Raw genomic sequence first — 13108 nt, forward strand, 5'->3', positions numbered from 1 at the left:
GGGGTGCAGAAGGTGGAAAGTCTGGCTTCTGTAATTGCTTCTCCACTGAACATGTTGATCTATACTCCAAGCCTGTCTTTCTTTTTCCGTATGGGGCAGGACTCTGTGGAGGTGGAGCTCAAGGACATCTGATCCAGTGAAGTCAGGCTGGCATCATGATAGCATCTGGAAGTTGGTGGCTGTAAAATCATTAGAATACAAAGCAGAACAAAATGTTTAATAATCAGGAACCTAAAGGCAAGAATATAGCAGATGATATTTGGGATCCATTTTGGATCCCATTTTGGAAAAAAACTAGTAGGTCAATTTTAGGTATATTCTAAAGAGCCCATGAATGTACTAATGTTTGTCTGAGCCTGACAGCTAACATGCAGGTGGACCAAAGGTATTGTCTGGGGAGATGGTATCAGAGTTGGAAATAGGACTAAAAAGCTGGATTAGGGAAGAGAGTAGCTCCCAAATATGGTGAAAGTATATAAATATTATTAGTTGTAAACCACATCGATTTTATCTGAGGCCTATATTCTGTGCAGGAACCTGTGTAACATCTGTATCCCTGTAGGTCTAAGCTTGCATTCTGTGATCATAGCTAGGAGCATTCTAGGATGTACCCATTACTGGAGCCATCCTCCTTAAGTGGTAGAATTGATCCACACTGAGGATAAGGTCCTGTAGGGACCCACAGAGGGGTCCATTGTGTTGTTCCTGATAGAGATGAACAGTGACAATGGCAGGAAGGGGATGTGTTAGAGATCTAGGCCCATCTTGTCTGTATGGGAATCCTAAGACTCCCTGACTCAGGCCCTGGGTGACGGGGAGACCTGGTAGTTACCAAAGAGCTATCATTAAAATATACCAGATTCTTGCCCTTACTCAGCTTTTTTAATCCTTATTTTGTCTGACAAGGTTAGCTTTGGACTGATTGAGTGAAGTGAAATAAGATGTAGGTGAGGAGTGTGTCTAGGTCTAAGTAGAAACTATTTGATTAGGTACTTTATGGTGTCTTATTTTAGGTCTTTCTACTTGCTTGATTCATTTATTGATTCTCTGCAAACTATTGTGCACTTTTGCTTTAAGGTATGTATTTTCCCCTAACTTACTGATCTCACAGGCCTTGGTCTATATCTGTATTTTGAGGCTTTGTTAGGAAGTGCACCACCCGAATCCATTTATTTTCTTTTTTTCTTTTTATTTTTTCTTTCTTTTCTTTAAACTTATTGTTAGAGAGAAACTGAGAGAGGAGAGGGAGGGAGGGAGAAAGAGAGAGAGAGATATGACCTGCAGCTCTGCTTCACCACTTGTTAAGTTTTCCCTTTACAGGTGGGGACCAATGGGGCTTGAATCCAGGTCCTTGCACACTGTAATGTGTGTGCTTAACCAGCTGCACCAATGCCTGGCCCCCGAATCCATTTCTATGTCTTGGATTCCTTGAGACAATCATGACAATTGACAATATCCTGTTAGTTTTTTTTTTTTCTAAGTAGATTCATTTAATTGACTTTGAGTTTTAGCATTTTTCCTTTGTATTATCCTTTTAGATTAATACCAATTACAGTACTAAGTTCCTTTAAATGTATCTGATATATGTGATTCTACTACCATATCACAGATATCATATGATAAAAGGCATTACTAAATCAATTATAAATAATAACACTATTAATAAAGTACCAAGCCTATGCTGTAACCCAGTATGGAAGAGTACATACCCCTTGCCCTTGACTTTCCATACACATCAATCTGCTTCCTCCTTCCTTGATTTTTCTATGGATCCACTTGGACTCCTCCACATCACAAAGATGATCAGAGGACATTTTTAAAATATTTATTTATTTATTTTCCCTTTTGTTGCCCTTGCTGTTTAACATTGTTGTGGTTACTGATGTTGTTGTTGTTGGATAGGGTAGAGAGAAATGGAGAAAGGAGGGGAAGAAAGAGAGGGGGAGAGAAAGACACCTGAAGACCTACTTCACTGCTTGTGAAGCAACTTCCCTGCAGGTGGGGAGCCAGGGGCTCAAATAGGATCCTTCTGCCAGTCCTTGTGCTTTGCACCACATGCTATCAAGCTGCAGAGCCACCCCATGACTCCCAATCAGAGAGCATTTTTCCCAGAACCCCAGAAATATAGAGATTTCTGGTCCTACTAATAGTAAAAAATCCTCTGAAGTCTTATATTTCTTTTTCTTTTTTATTTTACTATGATTTAGTATCAATTTACAAAATTATAAGATAACAGAAGTGTAATTCCACACTGTTCCCACCGCTGGAAACTGCATTAGTTCTCCTAAGGTCTTAGATATGAACTATATTTTCTATAACTATCTATCTATATTTTTATATATTTGCCCATTTTTCCATGATTCTGGCTTGTTTCAAACTCACACCTGTATCTATTACAACTTCTGAAAGTTCTTCTTTCTTAATCCTTCTTTCTCTGGGTCCTGATGGAATTAGAGTTCAGAGCCCTCTGGTCATCTTTCCCTAATATTTCTACCCCTCTGCAAGTATGAACAAAATTCCTTATGGGGTACAGAAGGTGGAAGTTCTGGCTTCTGCAATTACTTCTCTGCTGCTCATGGGCATTGGCAGGTTGACCCATACCCCCAGCCTATTTCTGTCTTTTCCTAGTGAGGTTCCAGGAGGATGAATTTTAAATATCTAATTTAGTTGTTTTATTTTACTTGAAGTCAAGCTTTAATCTAAATGTTTTTTAAACACCACAAAATTAGTACTAAATTCAGTGTGAATTGATAAAGACGAGGATAATTTTTACTGATTTATATCTGTGTACAATAAAATTTCTCATGCAGTTTTATTAATTTTTCATTGAGTCCTAGAAAGTATCATTAACCTTTCTTCACCAGTGGAAAACATAATGCATTCAATATATTATCCAAAGACACAGAGAAGTAAAACAGCAGTTTACTTCTAACTACTAATTAGATAATTTACTACCTTCCCTAACTTCAGACTTACTCTTATATAACCACCAGGCTAGTTCTGTTTATGAAAGAAAAAACTATTCAGACTTACTCTTATATAACCACCAGGCTAGTTCTGTTTATGAAAGAAAAAACTATGCAGATATAAATTGCTCTTTTCTCTATTAGAAATATGAAAATGGTTGAATAAACTTGCTTCATACTTAACCTGCAAATTTTGACAGCAGAGAGGCTGTTTAACTGAAAAAGTTGGTAAAACCTCTGTCTGTAGTATCACACACCAGCATCATCAGCTGATACCCAGTAGTATCTGGTCACCCCAAAGAGATTATGTTGACCATATGCTATATTCTTGATGCATACATCATCATTTTTTCCTAATATGGAAATATAGCACTACTATAGGGCCAAGAAGCCTTTTGGGAATGCCATTTATCTACAATTCAATGAATTTTAAAGGTGAAATTTGGTATGCACTGTACTTTCTTATTAAAAGCTAATACAGGTCAACTCTTTCAACTGAGAATAATAATTAGAAATTAAGTTATCATGCCTTATTATGGAGCTAATTATTTGTTTTTTGTACTAATATTCTGCTCTCCTTTAAAAGACTACCTGCAGCCAATTATATTTGAGTGTTTGATCAATACCTACAATATTTTATTTCTTCTCCAGTTGGATGACTGCAACAATTCTCCAGCTGGACTTTGTGAAGACTTATAAATACAATTGATTTCATTCTCTCAATAGGGATGGTCATGCCAGAATGTAGTCAAAGAGTTAGACTTTCTTAGATTAGTAAATTTTGGGTCAAGGAATTAGTTATTTGCTCAAACACTTATATATCTCTGAAGAAATATAGATTAGTGAAGTTTTTATATGACAATTATGATTTTAAAATAATGCATTTCCTAGGCTAGAAAATTATTATACTAAGGGGCCAGGTGGTAGTGAGTCTGGTGGAGCACACATGTTACAATACACAAGGACCCAGATTCAAGCCCCTGGCCCCCACTTGCAAAGGGAAAGCCTTGCAAGTGGTGAAGCAGTACTGCAGGTGTCTCTCTTATTCTCCATCTCCCCCTTTCCTCTCTAGTCATGGCTATTTATATCCAATAAATAAATAAAGATAAGAAAAGTAATTTTAAAAAAGAAAATTATTATACAATAAAATAAAAATCAATAAGATTATTGAATAATGAGTCTGAAGTCCAATTTTTCTTGCTATGAATATTACCTTGTTTATTATTAACTATATGAATAAAATATTAATATGTGTGTTACTTACATAAGTCACTGCTTTCTAGGAAATGTTACAAAGTTGTGCTGTTTTAATTGTGCCATGTATGATTAGGGGAGATATCCAAAGCCACATGACTGAGAAAAGAGTAAAGTTAGTATTGAAACTGGTATGTTCCAAATTCTGATTAAGATAATGTAGGAAACATCATGTTTAAAAAGATCTCACAGTTTTAAGTACACAGATACATATATGCCCCATATATATGTGTTTTTGCTTATGTATGCAGCTATATATAAACAACTTATAAGTGTCAGTTGTTGTGTATGTGAAATTTTTTTTTTCTCCTTGATGCTTATTCCCTACACAGGCATAGCTGTTTTAGAATTATAATGGCTATACTCTATGAAAGTCATGATCCAAGGGACTGCAAAGACTCTAAAGGAGTTATTTCAGTCCATAGAGATCATATTATGCATGTTATGAATGCTTAAGATAGAGTACACAGTCTGTCATGTCAACTCTCATCTACTTCAATGACAGATTATTTTTCTTCCAGTGCTAGTTGTTTGAATACATCAGTTACTAAAAGAGCATACATTTCTCCTGAAGTCAAACACATAAAAATCAGAGTGGAACCACAAAACAAAATTTAAGTAACACTAAAACTTTTATGTTCACAAAAGCAAATAAAGCAACATTTTACCAAATTTAATGACCATCAGAAACTTTAGTTTACCCTAGATAGTACTAGATACATACAAACTCACCTTTATTGAAGATTACTATCTTTCAGATACTGTGCTAAATGATATACTTCAGTTAACTCTTTAGTTGCTCATATGACCTTAGGGAATTGTCATTTCATTTTTAAATAATTCAAGTTATCAATGGTCAAGTTAAGTAGCTCAAGGACTCTCAGCTGACAACTGGGATTCAGAAACTGAACTTACCCTCTCTATATAACAATATGTGCATAAACATATCATATATTTGCATTAGAACTAGGAAAGCAAATCTTGGCACCAGGGAAATTCAAATTTACAAAGGGACAAACATCAGAACACCCAGAGTCAATTTGTTTGTCAAAGTATTCAAAAGATGATATTTTTGCACTGCTCATATTCATACTTCTAATAAAGTTATTTTAGATTCTTAATGCACTGTACTATGATTTCAAGTAATATTTGTCTGTGCCTGCTTGAGGGTCTTGCTGACAGCAAAACAATAGGGGGAAATGTTTGAAAAGGGTAAAGAAAAGTACATTTTCCGGTATCCATTTGCCTTCTTTTTTAATAGAGAGCCATATTTGTTCCACTTGTGTCCTAGATTTGTTTTGGCAAATAACTCATCACTTCTGCCAGCTCTAACCAATCAGTGTTCCTTGAAATGAACTCTGTGATTGTTCCCAGATAACCATGATTGATTTTTGTATTGTCTTCATGACAGAGGTGTGACAGACTACATGATCTGTATTTGACAACCCTCCCTGCCCTAGACAAATAAAACTACCACTCCCACAGACAGACTATACTCCAAAATAATTAGTCTACAAGCAACCAAAGAGGAAGGAAAAAATGAAAGGAGAAAGAAAAGGAGAAAGGAGAGGATGTCTTAGGATAACTATGTCAATGACTCATTATAAGGTAGTTTTTTTCTCTTAAATCATTTTTGGGACAAATGTGGTTTACAAAACAGTATTGACACGTGGGTACAATTTCCTCTCCTTATAGAAGGTGTCTGTACATTACTTCCAATCTAAGTTCTCCTTCACCCCCATGAATTGGAAAGGAGAATATTTTAATCTGAAATGTACAGATCGACTAACTATAAAGACAAAACCTATTTGATAATTGTTGGACTTAATATACAATATATTATTCCTTCTCCCTCCTCATCAAAAGTATCTTTGCTGTCAGTATTTCCTTTATACTTTTCTTCTCCCTAGCTATTGTTCCCCCACTCAAATCTTTCCTCCTGAATCCTAGTACAGATGGTTTTGAGGAAAGTCAAGATAATCATTATCTCCCAAATGGCCCCAGCTTGAATTCATTCTTACTCAATTCACCATAATTCTTTTTTAAAATTTGATTTCCCTTTTATTTATTTTAATGTATTTTATTAATGATTTAATAGTGGTCTACAAGATTATAAGATTACAGGAGTATAGTTCCACATAGCACTAACTACCACAGCTTTGTGCCTTCACCAGCCACACACCCTTCCCTCAAAGATAATCACCATAATTTTCACAAAGTCAAAGGATTACTTTTTTAAAAAGTTTATCAAATAGAAAGTAAATTATGATAAAATTAATCAAACTACACTAAAAACTGTGATCTAAATAAAAAGTATGTATACTCTAAATACAATTATGAAGATATTGACTAAGCAGATCTTTATATATATATATATATATATATATATATATATATATATATATATATATATATATAAGCCGACTACAAGAACCCCATTTTATATGTAAAGAGCAGGTTTTAAGTAAAGTAATAGAAAAAAATAAGCTACACCAACAACCAATTTTTTATAAAAATAAACAAAATAGCTATGTATAGTGGATATTGGAAGGAATTCACCATAATTCACAAGTTTTTTGATTGGGGAGTGTAACTATAACTCTTATAGTTGTGACCTTCAAACATCATAGAGATAGTGACACACTATGTGTTTAAACTCAACTTTTCTATATTCTAGTTGCACATGACTACTACCTAGTAGTTAAGTGAATACAACAAATTACTAGGACTTGAAATACTATCATTCATCCTCTAAACAAATCTCTATACCTTTTAATTGCTACTGAGTAGCATAATCACCTGAATAATCTTTTGATCACATTATTAAGTTCTGTGAAATGAATCCTTAAAGGAACAATATGAAATTAGGAAAGGAAAAAAGGATCTGCTAGAAGATCTGGAATCTTGTTCCAGTTATGCTAGATTTTAGTCCTAAGACCTTGATAGTCATTTTTCTGAAAGTGAAATTCCTCATATACAAAATGAGATTGATACATTGTCATAAGGACTAAGAAGGTGTCAAATTTCCAGTTTATAATTTAATATATTGTACACATTGAGGCAATATTTCTTCTTCTATGTCTTCCTTAGTTGCTTGTTTTGTGTTATTGCCACCAGAATTATCAGTGGACCTCAGTGCCTGTACAATGGTCACACTTGGTGACCATCCCCACATTTTTTAAAATAGAGATAGAGAGAAATTAAGAAGGGGAAATACAGGTAGATAGTAAATGAGACACCTTCAGCACTGCTTTACCACTTATGAAATTACACAGTGCAGGTGGAGATTGAGGTTTGAAGCATGGTAACATGTGTTCTCTACCAGGCATGCCACCTCTTGTCTCTAGTTTTAATTTCAATGAAAGAACAAATCACTAAGCCCCATATCTATGTTCTTTAATTTAGTATGAAGTATTCCCATATGCTAGGCCTTATCAGGCTGAATTTTCCTTCTTATTTAAGTTCTACTATCTTAACATTTTAAAAAAGTCTTTACAATATAAATATGCTTTTTGCTGTGAAGAATTTTCTTTGTTTTCTATTCTTTGTCAATGTGTACATTCATAAGGAAGAAGGATTGTTTTAATACTGCTTCACATCATGTGGAATATGATGAAACTTCATTATTGCCCTTTATAAGTTTATTCTGAAGAAAATGCAGTTCTTTACCTGCCAGTATCTAAAGGCTATAAATAGTGAGAAAAATAGAGAAGCCTTAAAATTCCATTGAAACATATTGGACTTGGAGAGTTTCTTGGATGGCCAAAGTGGAAAAATATTTTGCAAAAAAATAGGGAGTGTTGCTCCTACTGGCATGCAAGTAGACAGTTTAGTTAGTATTTACCCAGCCTGTGGTGAGGGAACACTTGGATGTTTATTTCAGTAGAGGAGATGTTGGGAGACACTGTCTGTCTAGTCAAAAAATGTCCATTGAGTCTGCAAGGCTACCTATGACCAATTTCCAACTAAATTTATCTTTGGACTTTTCATAAGTAATACAGCCTTAACCAAGTCCATTTTGGTCTTCAGTACCACATGTTACACAATCCATACAAAAAAAAAAAAAAAAACAACTCTTTGCTTTGATATATAATGATGACTTCTGATTATTCAGTTAAAGCTAATGTTCACATTTAAATCTGGATAAGTAGACTGAATTTTATTTAATATGAAAAACAACTATCACTTACTAAATAAAACTGACTGATATTTAACCAGTCGTTTTCAAACACCATTGCCCTTTGCTTTATAGTAGAATAAATAGCACATACTATTGACCATTAGATGCTGAAGTTAACTTTATTTAATGATACAGTTTGTGTTTATTTTGTTTATTTGTGGATACACTTAGGTTTTTAGATACTATTCCCATTGCCAATCTGACACTGATATGGTGTATATTTATTTATGAAGTATTATTTATTTTTCATTCCTAGGCATCCAAACTTATAGCTTTTGATAAAATTAAATACTTGAAAGGGAAGAATGGTGGTAACAAAATGCAAAACTGTTTGTGATTTTAAAAGACTTGTGTTTAAATAGAAATTATCATTTGCTATTCAGCTTTTGGTTATTTTCATTTACTATAATTCCTATGTAATCCCACAGGCATTTTTGACCATTATATTGGGATATGCAAATTGAAAGTCAGTTTTTTTTTCAGTGTTGGCAAAATACTGAATCTATAGCTGTATCTCCACAATAACTTATGAATATTTTTGACAAATGTAAAAAATATATATATCAAGCATGAAGATTTGTGAAATAGGGCCTTGATCTGGGAGTATTTACTCATTGTTTTGCTTCTATTACCTTTTTATTTTTTCAGTATTCTTTTGTTCTGCAACAATAACCATTCAATCTTTTAATAAAATCTTGTTAATAACTATTATGACCACGTTTTGTAGATGATGTAATTCTAATCAAGGGAGGCAAGATCTCAATGGAATAAATTACATGACCAGGACTTATCCAACAGTAAGTTTTATTTCTATGCCCAGTCTCTTTCTACAAGACCTCAAAGCTCACAAGGGCAAGCATCTACAGCCCAAGCTTCTTGTCAAGTTGACAAATGTGTTAAATCAAAGATAAAGACCTCCATGTTCTGCTGTCAAGGGGTCAGTTCATATGAACCTTCACATCCTCCTTAGCTCTGTTTCCATACAAGGCCCTTCTTAGGCTTGTTGCTGTAGCAGCATAATTCAAATGTGGGGGAGTCCCAACTTGGAGAATTTTGACAGCTGGGCTAAAACACATTTAGAATGGGCTCTGCTTGTGCACGTTCCAGGGAGCTATGTTTAACTTACACCATACCAGAGGATCAAGGCATCCTAATGAAGAGCTACTGCCTGGTGAATAATATATCAGGAAACTACTACTTGGGATTAATCCATGCAGAAGATTTGAGAATTCCACAGAAAAGAAAGAGAGAAAGGAAGAAATTTGTACCTTGTAAATAAATCAAAATTTGGAATACCTAAAGTTAGAATAGCATTAAGTCCACATGCTTCTACTTCTAAACTGTTGTTCAACTGTCTCCTAGTAGGTTCTCACTGAAAACTTTATGCTGTGTACTTTAACAGTAAAATGATGATCAGTAGAATTTGCCTGAGTTTGGAGTCTTTCACCTAAGTAAAAAACTCTGAGTGGAGGGTGAGGGTAGATTTTCAGCTTCACTGTAGGGGATCAGAGATAGGAACACAGACCTTTGATGGTGGGAATAGTGTTAATATATACTCCTATTAACTTATAATCTTATAAAATTACATTATATTTATTTATTTATTCTCTTTTGCTGCCCTTGTTTTTTTTTTTTTAAGAACAAAACAGGTATATTTCTATTAGACCACCTGATACAGAGGATAGTGTGGTATGGATGGATAGTATGAATGACAAATAATACAAATATGTTTTATTTGAAATAAACAAAATGCTTACACAGCTCAACAGGTCACTCAGAAACAAACTCTTGCTTGACTTTTTTACTGAGTAAAAAAGTATTACTGAGTAAAAACAAAGCTGAAGCACAAACACCTTTTTGACATGTATTTGGAGATAGGTAGGAAGACACTACTTGGTTTTTAAAAAACTAACCTTCCTTAAGGCCTGGTCATATTAAGTGTAAACAATGTAAATGAATCCACCATTACCAGTTGTCATTATCATATCTATGTCACCTGTGTATTCTGAGATCATACAAACTCCTGCTAGTATACCTGGGAAGGGTTGCTATATCACAGTTATATCTGAATTCTTGGCAGGCATGAAGAGAAATATGGAGTAAGTTTTGCATACTATTTAGAACATATCTCTAATATTCCATTAAATAACAGGTTACAATAGAAAGACACTGCCTGGAAGTTATCCTTTTCACTTTGGTTCATTTTCAGTTTTTATGATTTACATAGTTATTTGTTTCGCTTTATATAATCCTGCCACAAAGTATAAAGCCTAAGATACTTATCACTCCTTTAACATTTGCATTTTCCAAGTTTTATAATCCACATCCCTAGTATGTCAGCAGTTCTTGAATATTAATAAAATAATAATAAATGGGCAAAAACTCTTCTAAAAATGCAGATGTCTATAACTATAACGGTACAAGATGGGAAGGAAATACTGAGGAAAAGGAAAAAAAAACATATTCATGTGCAGGGAATGTGGTTCAAGTCTTTGGATTTAAAAACAACTTCCTCATAGAAGTTGGCTACAATGGAATTTTCAGAAAACTTCTTTTGCCACCCTCTTCCCCCTCAATGACCTGAAAAGCCCTACTACAATTTTCTGGAAATGATAGTTATGAGATGCTATAAATGACCAAAGTACAGTTGGAGGGAAAAGAATGAATGTGTCTTCCATTCAGCTATAGTTTATAGCATAACCTCATTAAGTGGTGAATCAGTAAAAATCATTCAAGTACCAGAAGTGCTCTGAAGGGTACAGGTAGAAAAGTACTGAACACATTACCTGTCTGTATCAGTAACAGGATTTCATGGTTAGGAAATTTTTCTAAACAGGAAAATTGCTCCTGGATAGATTGCTTACTCCATCATTAAATGTGGCAGAATTAAAAAAAAAATAGTGAAAATAGAAAATCACAAGGCAGAGAACACAAAAGAACCAAGACAATGCTATAGATTCAACAGTATTTCATGAGGCTAAAAAAATTTGTTAACTTTTGAAAGCCCTAGCAAAATATCGCTCTTGTTTATAAATCACTTATATATTATATGACCACATGTTAAATCCTTTCTTTCCAAGGACTGAAGAATCCTATATTCAGCCTTTAAGCATTCTGCATTTCTTTGCCAATCTTGTAGCTGAGTATCTTGTTCCAGTCGATTTTGGTGTGGGTAACTGGAAGCTGCCGGCGTAAGGCCTTGAATGTGGTGTCTGACATTGTTTGATAGTTTTCACTAATTGCTGTCTGATACTCATTTTCTGCATGCTCTATGATTTTAATAAACTCCTTGGCAGTTTGGACTTCATTCGAAACAGGTACTGAATCCTGTACATCTTTATGACTAACCAACTGAACATTGCCATCTTCATAATAGTGAACCTGAATCTTAAGTACTCCAACCACTTGAGCTGTAGGTGGTGTGATGGTGAACTTCCACTCTGATCTCCAACGACCATTCCAGAAGTTTTTAGGCTGAAACTGGTGACTTTCAATACATGCAATAATGGTCCATCTATAGTTTTAGCATAAACAGTACAGAAGCCATTGGAATAATGGTCTTTCACATAGGCCCTTAAAGCACTGTCACAGGATTCTCTCCAAGATTTCAGACCTCCATCTGCTTCTTCTGGATGAGGGTCACTTGCTTCTTTCCGTAAATGATCAAATTTAAAGGAAATTTTGATTTTTGGATCTAAAAATCTGCTATTGCCCAGGTCACCATGTTCTGTAATTAAGACCTGTTCTTCATATCCTTCTATCTTCACTGGTGTGAACTGATCCATGTTATACTGGCAAATGCATGTGCTGCCCCTTCCCTGAGGAGACTGTCATTATTAAGTAGCAGCCGGACATCGTTGAATACTTCATTAAATTCCCCTGGGGGTGCATGGGTGATGAATTTAGCAGCTATGCGTACCTTCTCCTCATCCGACACCCGATCCTCGAAGTCGGCCATCTTGGGCTGCTCTGCACCCTTGTTGTTTTATTGTTGTAGTTATCATTGTTGTTGTTATTGATGTCATCGTTGTTGGATAGGACAGAGAGAAATGGAGAGAGGAGGGGAAGACAGAGAGGGGGAGAGAAATATAGACACCTGCAGACCTCCTTCACCACCTGTGAAGGAACTCCCCTTGGAGTCCCTGGGGAGCCGGGGGCTCGAACCGGTATCCTTATGCCAGCCTTTATGATTCACACTGCCTGTGCTTAACCTGCTGTGCTACCATCCGACTCCCATAAAATTATATATCAATTGTATGTCTCAAAGTTTTTCAAAACACAAACTGAATCTTTTTAATATATAGGCTGTGTATTTGATATGCGGGCTCTCTCAAAAGCCTAGACCAAGTAGATCAGAAGCATCCAATAGCACAGCTATATACAAGATACTGGATACTGTACAGCAAACCATAACAAAAGGACTTTTCAAAGTTAACCCAATTACCAAATAATGTGATGATAACATTAACTATCGATTGTCTTTTTGAACCCTAAGACAGCAGGAACCTCACATCTCCACTATAGAGCCCCTACTTCCCCCAGTCCTGGAACCCTTGGATAGGGCCCACTTTCCCGTATGCATCTCCCAATCCATACCAAATAATATTGCATCCACCGATCACAACCTAACCAATGCAACGATTGCCACCTCAACATGCTTCACCTCAGACTGTGTCCAGAGACTTCAGGAGTGGAATGACAACCCTTC

The 13108-nt window shown here is 35.2% G+C and overlaps 1 pseudogene; it reads right to left on the bottom strand.

Moving 5' to 3' along the window:
* Positions 1–10507: 10507 nt before the first annotated feature.
* LOC103121009 (F-actin-capping protein subunit alpha-1-like) lies at positions 10508–12367 on the bottom strand (annotated as a pseudogene).
* Positions 12368–13108: the final 741 nt, after the last annotated feature.

Source organism: Erinaceus europaeus, chromosome 4 (genome assembly GCF_950295315.1).
Source record: "Erinaceus europaeus chromosome 4, mEriEur2.1, whole genome shotgun sequence".
In the NCBI taxonomy this organism is placed as follows: domain Eukaryota; kingdom Metazoa; phylum Chordata; class Mammalia; order Eulipotyphla; family Erinaceidae; genus Erinaceus; species Erinaceus europaeus.